Here is a 16,300-nt window from a genome sequence, read left to right on the forward strand (position 1 = left end):
AGATATATTTTAGAGGCTCTGTATTCAGTTAAACATATTGAACACTGCCTAGATTTTCTGACAGGCAAAGGCTCTTTTTCATAAATTCATTATAGTTTGTATAAAACACACTGAAAGCCAAAAGTTGTTTATGCTTTCCTTCACCAAAGATGTTCTTGAGGATGTGCCTAACATTGTGAAACTAGAATCTTGAGACACTGCTTGTATAATTGGAAAAGAAAGTGAGAACTCCATAGATGGATAAACAAATTTATTTAGGACTCAGATCTCTTGCTCTTGGTGATGATGATTTGTTCTTTGTATTAGATTTTTCTAGCCCAGTGTGAATGTGGAGGGATTTCTTTCTTTTTTTCCCAGATTTTATTTATTTATTTGAGAGAGAGAGAGAGAGTGCACACGAGCTTGGGGGGGGGGTGGGCGGAGCAGAGGGAGAGGGAAAAGCAGACTTCCCCATGAGCAGGGAGCCCAGTGCGGGTCTCAATCCCAGGACCCTGGGATCATGACCTGAACCGAAGGCAGACGCTTAAGTGACTGAGCCACCCAGGCACCCCTGGAGGGATTTCTTTCATAGTTAATTAGAAATAATATTTTATAGACTTATAGTTTTTAGCACTTTCATCTAAATTTATGGAGGTTCCTCAAGATGTTAAAAATAGAGCTACCCTATGACTCAGCAATTGTACTACTAGGTATTTACCCCAAAGATACAGATGTAGGGAAAAGAAGGGGCACCTGCACCCCAATGTTCATAGCAGCAATGTCCACAATAGCCAAACTGTGGAAGAAGCTGAGATGCCCTTCAACAGATGAATGGATAAAGAAGATGTGGTCCATATTACTCAGCCTTTCCATCAGAAAGGATGAATACCCACCATTTGCATCGACATGCATGGAACTGGAAGGGATCATACTAAGTGGAATAAGTCAAGCAGAAAAGGACAATTATCATATGGTTTCACTCATATGTGGAACATAAGGATTGGCACAGAGGACCATAGGGGAAGGGAGGGAAAACTGAAGGGGGAGAAATCAGAGAGGGAGAGGAACCATGAGAGACTATGGACTCCGGGAAACAAACAGGGTTGCTGGAGGGGAGGGGGTGTGGGGGGATGGGGTAGCTTGGTGATGGGTATTGAGGAGGGCACGTGTTGTGATGAGCACTGGGTGTTATACGCAACTAATGAATCCTTGAACACAACATCAAAAACTAATGAGGTACTATACAGTGGCTAACTGAACATAATAAAAAAAAAGATTAATAAAAAACCTTTTGGCTTTTTAAAAAAATTCTTGGCTTTTTGAAAAATTTAAATTCCAGTGTAGTTAACATATAGCCTTCTAATAGGTTTCAGGTGTCGTGAAGGTGTAGTGATTCAACAATACTATACATTACTCAGTGTTCATCATGATAAGTGTACTCTTAACCCCAGTCAACTATTTCACCCATCCCTCCCCCCTTTCTGGTAACCATTGGTTTGTTCTCTATAGTTAAGAGTCTGTTTTTTTGTTTTGTCTCTTTTTTTCTTTGTTTTGTTTCTTAAATTCCACATATGAGTGAAATCATATGGTATATGTCTTTCTTTGACTGACTTATTTCACCTAGTATTATACCCTCTAGATCCCTCCATGTTGTTGCAAATGGCACGATTTCATTCTTTTTTATGGCCAAATAATATTCCATTATATATGTATACACAATACTATATATATATATACACACACTATATATATATATACACACACACACATATATATACACACACGCACACACACACACACATTCCCACACCCCACATCTTTATCCATTCGTCTATCAATGGACACTTGGGTTACTTCCATAATTTGACTGTTGTAATTAGTGTTGCTATAAACATCAGGGTGCATATATCTTTTTGAATTAGTGTTTTTGTATTCTTTGGGGGGAGTACCCAGTAATGGAAGTGGCTGCACCAGTTTGCGTCCCCACCGGGAGATTCCCAAGCGGGTTCCTTTTTCTCCATGTGCTCGCCAATACTTGTTTCTTGTGGTTTGGGTTTTAGCCATTCTGACAGGTGTGAGGTGATAGCTCATTGTGGTTTTGATTTGCTTTTCCCTAATGATGAGTGATGTTGATCATCTTTTCATGTGTCTGTTGGCCATCTGGATGTCTTCTTTGGAGAAATGTCTGTTCATGTCTTCTGCCCATTTTTAAATAGGATTATTTGTGTGTTTTGGTGTTGAATTATATAAATTCTTTATATATCTTGGATACTGATTCTATTGGATCTTGGCTTTTTTTGATTCATGTTTATTTCTATAGGAGAGATAAATGTTTTTGTCTTTTTGACTCTCAAGGTCAGCATTATTCATTTCTGACAAGGAAGGAGTAAACAGTCTTTATGAGAGCTCATATATTAAGACTATATTCTGGTTCCCAAGGTTATGAGGCCTGAACACATGGTTCAGCTTTTCTTTGCCATCACTGCATTTTCTTTTCTCAACCTCACCCTCCCCTGTGTGTGCCTTATTTCTTTGGGAATGAGATAGGGAGAGAGAGCATGAGGTGGGGAGGGTCAGAGGGAGAAGCAGACTCCCTGCTGAGCAGGGAGCCCAATGCGGGACTCAATCCTGGGACTCCAGGATCATGACCTGAGCCGAAGGCAGTTGCTTAACCAACTGAGCCACCCAGGCGCCCCTCACATGCTGTTTTTTAGACTTTTTCAGCACATATAGAAGCCATGAGCAAGCACTTTGACCATTGGTGTCTTCTTATGAATGTGGTAGTTCAAGTTCTAGGAATTACTGCAGCCAACCTATATTTATTCAGCCAACTCTCTGCTCTCCTCTTTAGAGAGCTTCTGTGTTCATTTTAGCTATGATATTGAAATTCTTTTGAGCTTTTTCTTGGAACTTCCAGTGTCTGGTGTGTGAAAGTGTTAGATTCAGTTACTCTGAATCTCTGCCAGGGTTTGAATGAGTTATGTGGCAAGTGAAATAAATGAGAAGCCATGAGCAGTATATTACTGGGACTGGTCTCAATCCCTTAATGTATTCAACTATCATTTATTCATGGTATTAAGGATTTTTGTAGTACTAAAACTATACCCAGCACCTTTTTAATAACTTGCTAAAATTTTTAGAACATAGCATTATTTTATCTGTCATTCTGTCTGGGACAGGCCCATTAAAATTGGCATGGTATATGCATTTATAATTTGAATTTTCTTTGCACCAAGAACCAGGAACTGCAGCTGACCTTGGAGCAGATGGACAAACTTCAGCCTAATCTATGACTTTAGACTTGCCAGTTACTGGAGTTCCACAACCAGTCTTTCTGCAGTTTCTCCTCAGACATTGCCTGCCTCACAAATGACTTCCGAGCATCTAACAGTTGGTCTTCAACTTGAGCCTGGCCCTAGAAATGGAAAGCAGGCGTTGACCGTATCACCAGATGCTAATCAGACTTCTAGTTTCTTACTGGTTTATTGTCCTCAAGCTTTGTCAAGTCATTCTGCCCATTACCTGAGCAGTGCACAGAATGTTGCTGGTACAGCTCAGTTCCCTTCTAATTCCACTGGGGGGCATTCGGGGGCCAATCAGCCTCCACAAAAGATACATTCAGTACCCCACCCATATCCAGTCCTGCATCAGGAATCGATAGCTCTAGGTTCTTTAGCGCCACAAAGCCAGACTGTGCATTTGAAGAAACCTTGTTTCCAAGCCTCTATGCAGCAGCAGCCATTAATTTTACAACCTTAAGATTATGGCATCACTACAAAAAGTTTCAGCAGGATTGTATTCTACGAGTGTCTGAAGCTCATGCAAGTGAGCAGCAGCCAAGGGGTGGTATTGAAAGTGTGATTCAGTCCCTGGAATAGCCATCTTATTCTGTTGAACATGCTTATCCAGGACCACCTGCAGAACTGCCATCCTTCCCACTGAAGGCTCCTGGGCAGCTGCCGTTGCCCCCAGGAACAAGCTTCTTACCCATCACAGCTAATTTACCCAATCCAGGCTCCAGCACAGCCTGTTTATTCACTGCCAGCCCCACAGTATTCTCTTTACACTGTGCAACCACCAGGATCATAGTCAACCCATTCTATGCAGACTTCTTCTCCAGTCCCACCTGTGGTACAGCCCTCTTATTTGGCCCCAGGCCAAGGGCAACCTGCTTTTCCAGTACAGCCTCGGGTTTCATCACCTTTTCCAGACCAGCCAGCATATAAGATCCAAGGAGCTTACTCTGTGCAATCTATAGAACAGTTTGCTTATCAGGTACTACCTCTTGAGCATGCCCATTATTTAGCACAAACTGTTTACACCATCCAGACAACTGAACAGGCAACCTTCATGACCCAGTAAGTATATACAGTAAGCTCTCCTGATAGCAAGCACGTACATATTACAGACTCTGCGGATCAGAAGTTACACCCAGTACCACCTTTATGGCACAGACTTCTGACCAACAAGCCTATTTAACACCACCCTAAGGTAGCAATTCTTCAAAGTTGGAGCAAAAGCCATTTTTAACATCACCCTTAGAAACACAGACACATTTTATGGAGCCTTTATTTATGTCCGGTACTCAGCAGCTCCATCACGAGCAGATGTCCATTTTAGACACCAGCAGCTAGAAGCCCAGTCAATTAGCATTACATCTCAGAGGGCCGTGGAAGGGCAGCTTCAACACCCTGCGCAGATGTCCTTCATTCAGTAGGCTTCCTCACAGACCCGGATCCAGCCCCCACACTTTTCTACACAGCTTTTGCAGTCACATCTAACACCAAGCCAGGTTTCTCATTCAGCTTTCATTCAGCATCAGCAGATGGACGACTTATTCATCTTATAGACAAGCACAGAAAAGCCATCAGTTGTCTATTCAAGAAGGTCCCATAAATCAGCAGCAGTCTTTGGGTAGCCACCATGCTGCTTTCTAGCAGCGGTTACCTCCTTCATAGGCACCTAACCAGGTTCAGCCATTACCAGGTATGTCAAAGGCCATTATAAACACAGTACAGATTATACCTCCTTTGCAAGAACCGTTGCAACCAGTGGCAATGGAACAACAATATGTAACACAGCTTTTAGAGCAGCCTCAAGTGCTTCAGGCATTAGACAGCAGTCCGACTTTTCTCCTGAAGAAAACCCTAGCGCAGGACTGGCCAACATGCATTCAGCAGCAGTCTGTCCAGCCACAGTGGCAGCCATCCTGGCTCACACTTGTTTTTGGGTCAGCAGAAACAATGACAACAGCAGACCCTCTATCAAAGCTCTGGGATAGCTCTTTGAAATCAGCCGTCTTCTTCTGTTCATCTGTCGTCAACACTTAGTATTCTGGTACAGGCTTCCACTGTCTTTCAGAGCATTTCTATGTCACAGACGCAACAGCATTTGCAAAGCCAAAAAATTCCGAAGGTAAATCCTTCTGGGGAAAAATCTAGACGATTGTGATTTTTCTATAATGTTCAAGGGTCAGGGAGATAGTGAGCTAGGTAGAAATAGCATTGGACAGGGAGTCATAGTCCCTGTTTCGGGGTCTTTTCCTTATTCAGTGTGTGGCCTTGACTCAGGTCTCTTTGGAGTTTTCCTCATCTGTAAAGTTGGAGGGGTTAAACCAGATGATGGTTTTTGATAACAAAAAAATATTTATATCAGTGAATAAAACATGAAAGTCCCTTCTGTCATTGACTTTTGTTTCTAAATGGGGGGAGACTATCAATAACCTTAATAGAAAGTAAATTTATAGTATAGTCCCAGGAGATTGGGGGAAATGTGGAGCAGGGTAAGGAGGAAAGTGGGTTATAATTTCAAATAAGGTGGTGATCAGGGTAGGCCTCATTGAAAAGGTGACATTCAAGCAAACATTTGAAGAAGGTGAGGCAGCCCACAGTGCACATTCCAGGCAGAGGGAATAACCAGTGCAAAGTCCCCGAGGAAGGAGAGTGTCTGGCCTGTTTGAAGAACAGCAAGGAGGCCAGTATTGCTGTTAGTGGTAAAATGTTAGGAGCCTGTGATTGTCTTATTCTACATTAATAATAAAGCATTTGCCTTTATGAGATGATAATAATGAACACTACTAAGTGATTCCTAGGTGCCAAATACTGTCTTACTGGTTTTACATGTACTATCCTCATAACAACTGTATGAATAGTAGCTATCATTACCCCTATTTTACAGGTAAGGAAACTGAGGTTCAGACAGGTTACAGGAGGGTCAGGATTTGAACCCAGACTACATGGCTGCAGAGGCTGTGCCCTCAATCATTACACTATCCAGCCTCTTTGTAAGATAGCATCCTGCCTGCCAGAATTGGAGAAAAAGGGCATGATAACTTCATTGAGATTTAGTTAACTTGGGATTGATTGAATTAATTATAGGAAGGAATTGACAATCCAGTTTATTCTTTTTTTCCCTCTCTTTTATTCGCTTTAGATAACTCTAAAGACTCTGAATTGATTGAGTTTGGCTAATAAAATGCTTTGATAAGAGGTATGCTGTACTATAAGAGTTTTCTAGTGGTGGTATATTACTTTTCCAAAAGCTATTATCTCACGTACTGTGTGTTTTATAAAATTCTCTCTTCATCAAGGGCATAAATTATAATGAATTCCAGTGTGTGCAAACTGACTCCTAACAGGGATGATGAAGGATTAATAAAGATCTTTGCAGTTGAAGTTTCTTCGGACAAAGCATGCTATTCTGGGATTTATTTCTTTAGAATAAAGTTCTTTACAAAGTATTTTGGGTTGGAATATTCATTTCTGTGGGCATGTGTTGGATACTTTCCTTACCTAATTAAAAAAAATATTTTCCCAATATTTATTAAGAAAAATTTCAGAGATATGGAAAAGTTGAAAAATTGTAAACACCCATATACCTACCAACTAGAATCTACAGTTAACTTTTGCTTTATTTGCTCAATCACATATACATCCCTTTATTCATTTATCAATCCATCTCATTTTTCTGGCACATCTCAAAACTAAAGTCGTTAACATCAGTATATTTCATAAAATACTTCAGCATTCATATCATTGGCTAGAACTCAGTATTTTTTTTTAGTTTAAATTTATACGCAGTAAAATGGATAGATTATAGTTCAGTGAGAATTGACAGATGCTTACACTTGTGTTACCCAAGCCATTATCAAAATATAGATGAGGTGTTGGCAAACATTTTCTGTAAAGGTCTAGGTAGTAACTATTTTAGGCTTTGTAGGCTATATAGTCTCTTGCAGCCACTCAATTTTACTATTACATGAAAATGGCCATAGGCAATATGAAAAAAAATGGACACGAAAGTACAACTTTATTCACAAAAATAGATGGTGCACCAGCTTTGGCCTGCAGTCCGTAGCTTACCCACTCAATACAGAATACTGCCATTACTGCGGAAAGTTCCCTGTGCCCTTCCCCAGTTGGTAGCTCCCACATCCCACCAGAGTCAACTGCTGTTGAATTGTTTCACCTTAACTAGTTTATCCTGTTCTAGATCTTCATATAATTGGAATCATATGATGTGGACTCTTTTTTTTTTTTTAAAGATTTTATTTATTTATTTGACAGAGAGAGACAGCGAGAGAGAGAACACAAACAGGGGGAGTGGGAGAGGGAGAAGCAGGCTTCCCGCCGAGCGGGGAGCCTGATGTGGGGCTCGATCCCAGGACCCTGGGATCATGATCTGAGCCGAAGGCAGACGCTTAACGACTGAGCCACCCAGGCACCCCACGATGTGTACTCTTGTATAAGGCTTCTCTCAGTATGTTTTTGAGATTGATCCGTGTTGTGTGTATCAATAATTTTTTTTTTTACTGCAGAGCAATATTCTGTTGTATGAATATACCAAATCTGTTTATCCATTTTACTATTCATGAATATCTGAGTGGTTTCTAGTTTTGGTTTATTAGGAATGAAACTGCGATGAATATTCTTGTATAAGTCTTTTTGTTAACATATGTTTTTATTTCTCCTGGATAATACCTAGGAGTAGAATCACTAGGCCTTGGGATAGATATTTGTTTACTTTTTAAGAAATTGCCAGTTTTCCAAATTGGTTGCACTAACTTACACTAACACCAACAATATATGAGAGTGCCACACCCTCACCAACACTAATTTTAGATATTCTGGTGGGTGTGTAGTGGTATCTTGTGGTTTTAATTTGCATTTCCCTGATGACTGTGTTGTTGAGCACCTTTTCATGTATTTACTGGTCTTTGTGTATTTTTCTTTATGAAGCGTCTGTTCAAGGCATTTGCCCATTTTATTTTGCCTGTTGTAGTTTTGCCTTGTCATTTTTGACTTGTTAGGAGTTCTTTTTTTTTTTTTTAAAGATTTTATTTATTTATTAGAGAGAGAATGAGAGACAGAGAGCACGAGAGGGAAGAGGGCAGAGGGAGAAGCAGACCCCCTGCTGAGCAGGGAGCCCGATGTGGGACTCGATCCCGGGACTCCAGGATCATGACCAGAGCCGAAGGCAGTCGCTTAACCAACTGAGCCACCCAGGCGCCCGACTTGTTAGGAGTTCTTATATATGCTGGGTACTACTAGTCCTATAGCAAATACATGTTCTATAGATATTTCTTCCAATCTGTGGATTACCCATTAATTTTTGTAATGACTTCATTTGATGAAACGGTATTTTATCTTGATGAAATCTAATTCATCAAAATTTTCTGTTGTGGTTATTGTTTCTGTGGCCTCAGAAACCTTTGCTTACACCCAAGTTAAAAAAAATACTCTCCTCTTTTATGCTTTTATGTTATATGTTCAGGTTTATGGTCTATCTTAAATTAATTTTTATGAGCAGTGTGAAGTAGGAGGTCAAAGTTCTTTTTTTTCCCCCATATGAATACCCATTGTTTAAGCTTCATTTGTTGAAAAGATTTCCTTTTCCCATTGGATTTATAATATATTTTGAAGTTAGGTAGTACAAGTCTGTCTTTTTTTTTTTTTTTAATTTTATTATGTTATGTTAATCACCATGCAATACATCATTAGTTTTTGATGTAGTGATCCACGATCCATTGTTTTTGTATAACACCCAGTGCTCCATGCAGTACGTGCCCTCCTTAATACCCATCACCAGGCTAACCCATTCCCCCACCCTCCTCCCCTCTAAAACGCTGTTTGTTTCTCAGGTCCATTGTCTCTCATGGTTCATCTCTCCCTCCAATTCCCCCCGCCCATTTTTCCCTTCCTTCTCCTAATGTCCTCCATGCTATTCCTTATGTTCCACAAATAAGCAAAACCATATGATAATCGTCTTTCTCTGCTTGACTTATTTCACTTAGCATAATCTCCTCCAGTCGCATCCATGTTGATGTAAAAGTTGGGTATTCATCTTTTCTGATGGCTGAGTAATATTCCATTGTATATATGGACCACATCCTCTTTCTCCATTCATCTGTTGAAGGGCATCTCGGCTCTTTCCACAATTTGGCTATTGCGGACATTGCTGCTATGAACATTGGGGTGCATATGGCCCTTCTGTTCACTACATCTGTGTCTTTGGGGTAAATACCCAGGAGTGCAATTGCTGGGTCATAGGGTAGCTCTATTTTTAAATTTTTGAGGAACCTCCACACTGTTTTCCAACGTGGCTGTACCAACTTGCATTCCCACCAACAGTGTAAGAGGGTTCCCCTTTCTCCACAACCTCTCCAACATTTGTTTCTTTCCCTGTCCATTTTGGCCATTCTAACTGGTGTAAGGTGGTATCTCAGTGTGGTTTTGATTTGAATTTCTCTGATGGCTAATGATGATGAACATTTTTTCATGTGTCTGTTAGCCATTTGTATGTCTTCTTCAGAGAAGTGTCTGTTCATATCTTCTGCCTACTTTTTGACTTGATTATTTGTTTTTTGGGTGTTGAGTTTGAGAAGTTCTTTATAGATCTTGGATACCAGCCCTTTATCTGTAGTGTCATTTGCAAATATCTTCTCCCATTCTGTGGGTTGCCTCTTTGTTTTGTTGACTGTTTCCTTGGCTGTGCAGAATCTTTTTATCTTGATGAAGTCCCAAAAGTTCATTTTTGCTTTTGTTTCACTAGCTTTTGGAGATGTATCTTGAAAGAAGTTGCTGTGGGCAATGTCAAAGAGGTTACTGCCTATGTTCTCCTCTAGGATTTGGATGGATTCCTGTCTCACATTGAGGTCTTTCATCCATTTTGAGTTTATCTTTGTGAATGGTGTTAGAGAATGGTCGAGTTTAATTCTTCTGCATGTGGCTGTCCAATTGTCCCAGCACCATTTATTGAAGAGACTGTCTTTTTTCCATTGCATGTTTTTTCCTGCTTTGTCAAAGATTATTTGACCATAGAGTTGAGGGTCCATATCTGGGTTCTCTATTCTGTTCCATTGGTCTATATGTCTGTTTTTGTGCCAGTACCATGCTGTCTTGGTGATCACTGCTTTGTAATATAGCTTGAAATCGGGCAACGTGATGCCCCCACCTTTGTTTTTCTTTTTCGACATCTCCTTGGCAATTCGGGGTCTTTTCTGATTCCATACAAATTTTAGGATTGTATGTTTCAGCACTTGCAAAATGTCATTGGAATTTTGATCGGGATGGCATTGAAGGTACAGATTGCTCTGGGTAGCATAGACATTTTAACAATGTTTATTCTTCTGATCCATGAGCATGGAATATTTTTCCCTCTTTTTGTGTCTTCTTCAATTTCTTTCATGAGTGTTTTGTAGTTCCTAGAGTATAGATCCTTTACCTTTTTGGTTAGGTTTATTCCGAGGTATCTTATGGTTTTTGGTGCTATTGTAAATGGAATCGTTTCTTTAATTTCTCTTTCTACAGTTGTGTTGTTAGTGTATAAGAAAGCAACTGATTTCTGTGCATTGATTTTGTATCCTGCCACATTACTGAATTGCTGGATGAGTTCTAGTAATTTGGGGGTGGAGTCTTTTGGGTTTTCCACATAAAGTATCATGTCGTCTGCAAAAAGAGAGAGTTTGACTTCTTCTTTGCCAATTTCAATACCTTTTATTTCTTTTTGTTGTCTGATTGCTGTTGCTAGGACTTCTAGTACTATGTTGAACAACAGTGGTGAGAGTGGGCACCCTTGACGTGTTCCTGATCTTAAGGGAAAGGCTCTCAGCTTTTCCCCATTGAGGATGATATTCGCTGTGGGTTTTTCATAGAAGGATTTTATGAGCTTGAGGAATGTTCCCTCTATCCCTATACTCTGGAGAGTTTTAATCAGGAGAGGATGTTGTATTTTGTCAAATGCTTTTTCTGCATCAATTGAGAGGACCATATGGTTCTTCTCCCTCCTCTTACTAATGTATTCTATCACAATGATTGATTTGCGAATGTTGAACCACCCTTGCATCCCGGGGATAAATCCCACTTGGTCGTGGTGGATGATCCTTTTAATGTATTGTTGGATCCTATTACCTAGGATTTTGTTGAGGATTTTGGAATCCATATTCATCAGGAATATCGGTCTGAAATTCTCCTTTTTGATGGGGTCTTTGCCTGGTTTGGGGATTAAGGTAATGCTGGCCTCATAGAATGAGTTTGGAAGTTTTCCTTCTGTTTCTATTCTTTGTAACAGCTTCAGTGTTTCTTCTTTGAATGTTTGGTAGAATTCCCCAGGGAATCCATCAGGCCCTGGACTCTTGTTTTTTGGGAGGTTTTTGATCACTGCTTCAATCTCGTTACTGGTTATTGGCCTATTCAGGTTGTCAATTTCTTCCTGTTTCAGTCTTGGCAGCTTATAGGTTTCCAGAAAGGCCTCCATTTCATCCAGATTGCTCAGTTTATTGGCATATAGTTGTTGATAATGATTTCTAATAATTGTTTCTATTTCCTTGGTGTTAGTCGTGATCTCTCCCCTTTCATTCATAATTTTATTAATTTGGGTCCTTTCTCTCTTCTTTTGGATAAGTCTGGCCAGTGGTTTATCAATCTTGTTAATTCCTTCAAAGAACCAACTTCTAGTTTCATTGATCTGATCTACTGTGTTTCTGGTTTCTAATTCATTGATTTCTGCTCTAATTTTAATTATTTCTCTTCTAATGCGTGGCATAGGTGTCGTTTGTTGCTTTTTCTCTAGTTCTTTAAGGTGTAGAGTTAGTTGGTGAATTCGGGATTTTTCTATTTTTTTGAGTGAGGCTTGGATGGCTATGTATTTCCCCCTTAGGACCACCTTTGCAGTATCCCATAGGTTTTGGACCGATGTGTTTTCGTTCTCATTGATTTCCATGAATTGTTTAAGTTCTTCTTTGATTTCTTGGTTGACCCCAACATTCTGGAGCAGAGTGGTCTTTAGCTTCCAAGTGTTTGAATTTCTGCCAATTTTTTTCTTGTGATTGAGTTCCAGTTTTAGAGCATTGTGGTCTGAGAATATGCAGGGAATAATCTCAATCTTTTGGTATCGGTTGAGACCTGATTTGTGACCCAGTATGTGGTCTATTCTGGAGAAAGTTCCATGTGTGCTCGAGAAGAATGAGTATTCTGTTGTTTTAGGGTGGAATGTTCTGTAAGTATCTATGAGGTCCATCTGGTCGAATGTATCATTCAAAGCTCTTGATTCCTTGTTGATTTTCTGCTTAGATGATCTGCCCATTGCTGAGAGTGGAGTATTGAGGTCTCCTACAATTAACGTATTGTTATCAATATGACTCTTTATTTTGGTTAACAGTTGGCTTATGTAGATGGCTGCTCCCATGTTGGGGGCATAGATATTTACAATTGTTAGATCTTCTTGTTGGATAGACCCTTTAAGAATGATATAGTGTCCTTCTCTGTCTCTTATTACAGACTTTAGTTTAAAATCTAATTTGTCTGATATAAGAATTGCTACCCTAGCTTTCTTTTGAGGTCCACTGGCATGGAAGATAGATCTCCATCCCTTCCCTTTCAGTCTGGATGTATCTTTAGGTTCAAAATGAGTCTCTTGTAGACAGCGTATGGATGGGTCCTGTCTTTTTATCCAATCTGCAACCCTGTGCCGTTTTATGGGAGCGTTTAGGCCATTCACATTGAGAGTGATTATTGAAAGATATTAATTAATTGTCATCATGTTGCCTGTGAAGACGTTGTTTTTATAGATTGTCCCTGTAAATTTCTGTTGTAGATCACTCTTGGGGTCTTTCTCCTTTTATAGAACCCCCCTTAATATTTCTTGCAGGGCCAGCTTAGTGGTCACTATTCTTTCAACTTCTGCCAGTCGTGGAAGCTCTGCTTCTCTCCATCCATTCTAAATGAAAGCCTTGTTGGATAAAGTATTCTTGGCTGCATGTTCTTCTCATTTAGTACCCTGAATATTTCTTGCCAGGCCTTTCTGGCTTGCCAGGTCTCTGTGGATAGGTCTGACGTTATTCTGATGTTCCTCCCTCTGTACGTAAGGAATCTCTTCCCCCTAACTGCCCTTAAGATGGTTTCCTTGGTTCTAAGATTTGCAAGTTTTACTATTACATGCCAGGGTGTTGACCTGTTTTCCTTGATCTTAGGAGGGGTCCTCTCTGCCTCTAGGACACGAATGTTTGTTTCATTCCCCAGATTAGGGAAGTTCTCATCTACGATTTGCTCAAATACATCTTCTAGCCCTCTCTCTCTCTCCACTCCCTCCGGGATTCCAATGATTCTGACATTGGAATGCCTCATGGTGTCACTTATTTCTTCAATTCTATTTTCATGGATTCTGAGTTGTTTTTCCCTGGCCTCCTCTTTTCCCTTTTTATCTATTATACTGTCTTCCTGATCGCTTATTCTCTCTTCTGTCTCAGTTACCCTAGCTGTTAGATTATCTAGATTGGATTGGATCTCATTGATAGCATTTTTAAGTTCTGCCAATTCAGCTTTCATTGCTGCCCTTAGAGACTCTATGTTGCCATTAATTGATTTCTCCATTCTAGCCATTGTCTTCACAATTGCTAGCCTGAATTCCATCTCTGACATCTTGGTTATATCTGCATCCATTTGTAAATCTGCAGCATAAGTCATAATCTCTGAGTCTTTTCTGTTTTGGGGGCTCCTCCTCCTAGTCATTCTGTTGATGGGTGTTTGAGGGAATGTATATAGTCAAAATTATTGACCAGAACCCAGGCAAGATGCACCTGTTTTCTTGGGACCTTAGGGTTGCTGGCCTCTTGTTTTCCCAGCCTGTCTTCTGCGGGAGGGGCCTGCCGCGCTGTTACTCAGGCAACCCTGTTTGGGCGGAGTTGCCCTGCCCCCCTGTGGCGGGGGATGGGCTCAGTGGGAATCAGTATTTGGGGCTTTTGTTCTCTGGCGCCTTTCCCTGGTGGCTTTCCGCATCTCTTCCACAAGTCAGAGCAGAAGAGACCTTTTCCAACCCTCTGCCTCAGAGCAGAGAGACCTCAGTCTGTTCTTCAGTGGGCTCTCCAGGCCACACCGTCTCCGTTTCTGTCTGTGCTGCTATAAACTGCAGCGTCCTGGGTTGTGTGCCCCTCCGCAGCGCTCCCAGTCCTACCTCCAGGTCAGGGCACGTCTCTGCCCTTTGTGCTTCTAAAACCGCCAGCCGCTCCCTGTTCGCGCATGCGCGCAGGCGACTCCGCAGCTTGGGGTTCTGTCCCGGGGACTGCAGTTCACGTGCACGCGACTCCACCGCTTGGGGTTTCTACCCCCCGGGTTGCAGTTCACCGTCAGGACCCCGGCGCACCGGGTTTCCGTTTCGGAGGCTGCAGTTCGCATGCGCACGACCGTCTCTCCGGTTTCTGTCCGGGGGGCTGCGGTTCGCGTGCGCGTGACCCCACCGGTCTCGTTTTCCACCCCAGGCCTGCCCTAACGTTCTTTCCCGACGCTACCAGTCTGCGAGTCTATGCCTGTCCGCAGCGCACGAGGCTGTCACTCACTGGAGGTGTAGGATCCCCACAGCCAGGCACTCTCCCGCCACCATTTATCCTCCGATATCTGCCCGCAGAATCCCGGCTCTCCGCTTCGTACCTCAAAACCAACCTCCTGCGATATTCTGTTTGTAGAGATCCAGATCTTCTTACATCTCAGGCTGGTTTCGTGGGTGCTCAGAGTGGTCTGGTAGATATCCAGCTCAATTCCGGGGACCAGTTGAAATAGGGTCCCCTACTCCTCCGCCATCTTTCCCCCCTCTTGTAATAGGATTTTACCTGTAGCTACGAAAAGAGTACAAGTCTTTCTGCTTCATTTTGCTTTTTCAAGATTTCTGTGGATATTCTAGGTCCTTTGCAATTCCAGGCCTCGGCCTCTAGTACAATGTCAAATAGCAAAGGAGATACTAGACATTTTGCTTTGTTCCTGATGTAAGGGAGAAAGTGCTCAGTATTTTACCATTAAGTATGCTGTTAGCTGTAGGATTTTCTAGATGGCCTTTATCAGATGAAGGATTTCCCTTTATTCCCAATTCACTAAAAATATTTTATCTTGAGTGGATGTTGAATTTTGTCAAATGCTTTTTCTGTGTCTGGTGATATGATGACATATGACTAATATGAGTAAATTTACATATACCATTTTACTCTTTTTTTGCTTTACCCCTCTTTTTTTTTTTTTTTATTCCTCATGCCCAGCCTTCTTTGGGTAAAAAAAATTTTTTTAGAATCTAGTTTTAATTTTTCTATTGTCTTTTCAGCTAAATATTCTTTCTGTGTTTTAACAATTTCTATCAATTTTATCCAGGCATTTTTTCATTCAGATATAATTCATACACCATAAAATTCACCCTTTTAAAGTATACAATTCAATGATTTTGAGCATATTCACAAGGTTGTGTAATCATCACCACTAATTCCAGAACATTTTTATCACCCAAAAAAGAAACTCCATATCTATTAGCAGTCATTCTTTATTCTCTACCCCACCTTCCCCTGCCCCTGCCATTCACTTATCTACTTTCTGTCTATTTAGTTGCTTATTCTAGGCATTTCACATAAATAGAATTATACAATATATGTCCTTGTGTGTCTGGCTTCTTTCACTTACGATAATGTTTTCAGGGTTCACCCATGGGGTAGCATGCATCAGTACTTCATTCCTTCTTCTAACCAATTAATATTCCATTGTATAGATATATTTTGTTTATGCATTTATCAGTTGATAGACATTTGAGTTGTTTCCACTTTTTGTTGTAGTGAATAATGCTCCTATGAACACTTGTATATAAGTTATTGTATGAATGTTCATTTCTCTGGTTAGATACCCAGGAGTGAAATCCTGGGCCGTATGGTAACTCCATGTTTAACTTTTTGAGAAACTGCCAAATTTTCTAAAGCAGCTGTATGGTTTTACATTCCTACCAGCAAGGTATAAGGATTTCAATTTCTTCACATCTTTACCAACACTTTTTACTTGTCTTTTGGATTGTAGCGTCC

The 16,300-nt window shown here is 40.8% G+C and overlaps 1 protein-coding gene across 2 annotated transcripts in view; it reads left to right on the forward strand.

The window, feature by feature from the left end:
- Positions 1-16,300, forward strand: part of WNK3 (WNK lysine deficient protein kinase 3) — a 162,049-nt gene that overhangs the window by 41,318 nt on the left and 104,431 nt on the right. The window lies entirely within an intron of this gene.

This window comes from Neomonachus schauinslandi, chromosome X (genome assembly GCF_002201575.2).
Source record: "Neomonachus schauinslandi chromosome X, ASM220157v2, whole genome shotgun sequence".
Lineage (NCBI taxonomy): Eukaryota > Metazoa > Chordata > Mammalia > Carnivora > Phocidae > Neomonachus > Neomonachus schauinslandi.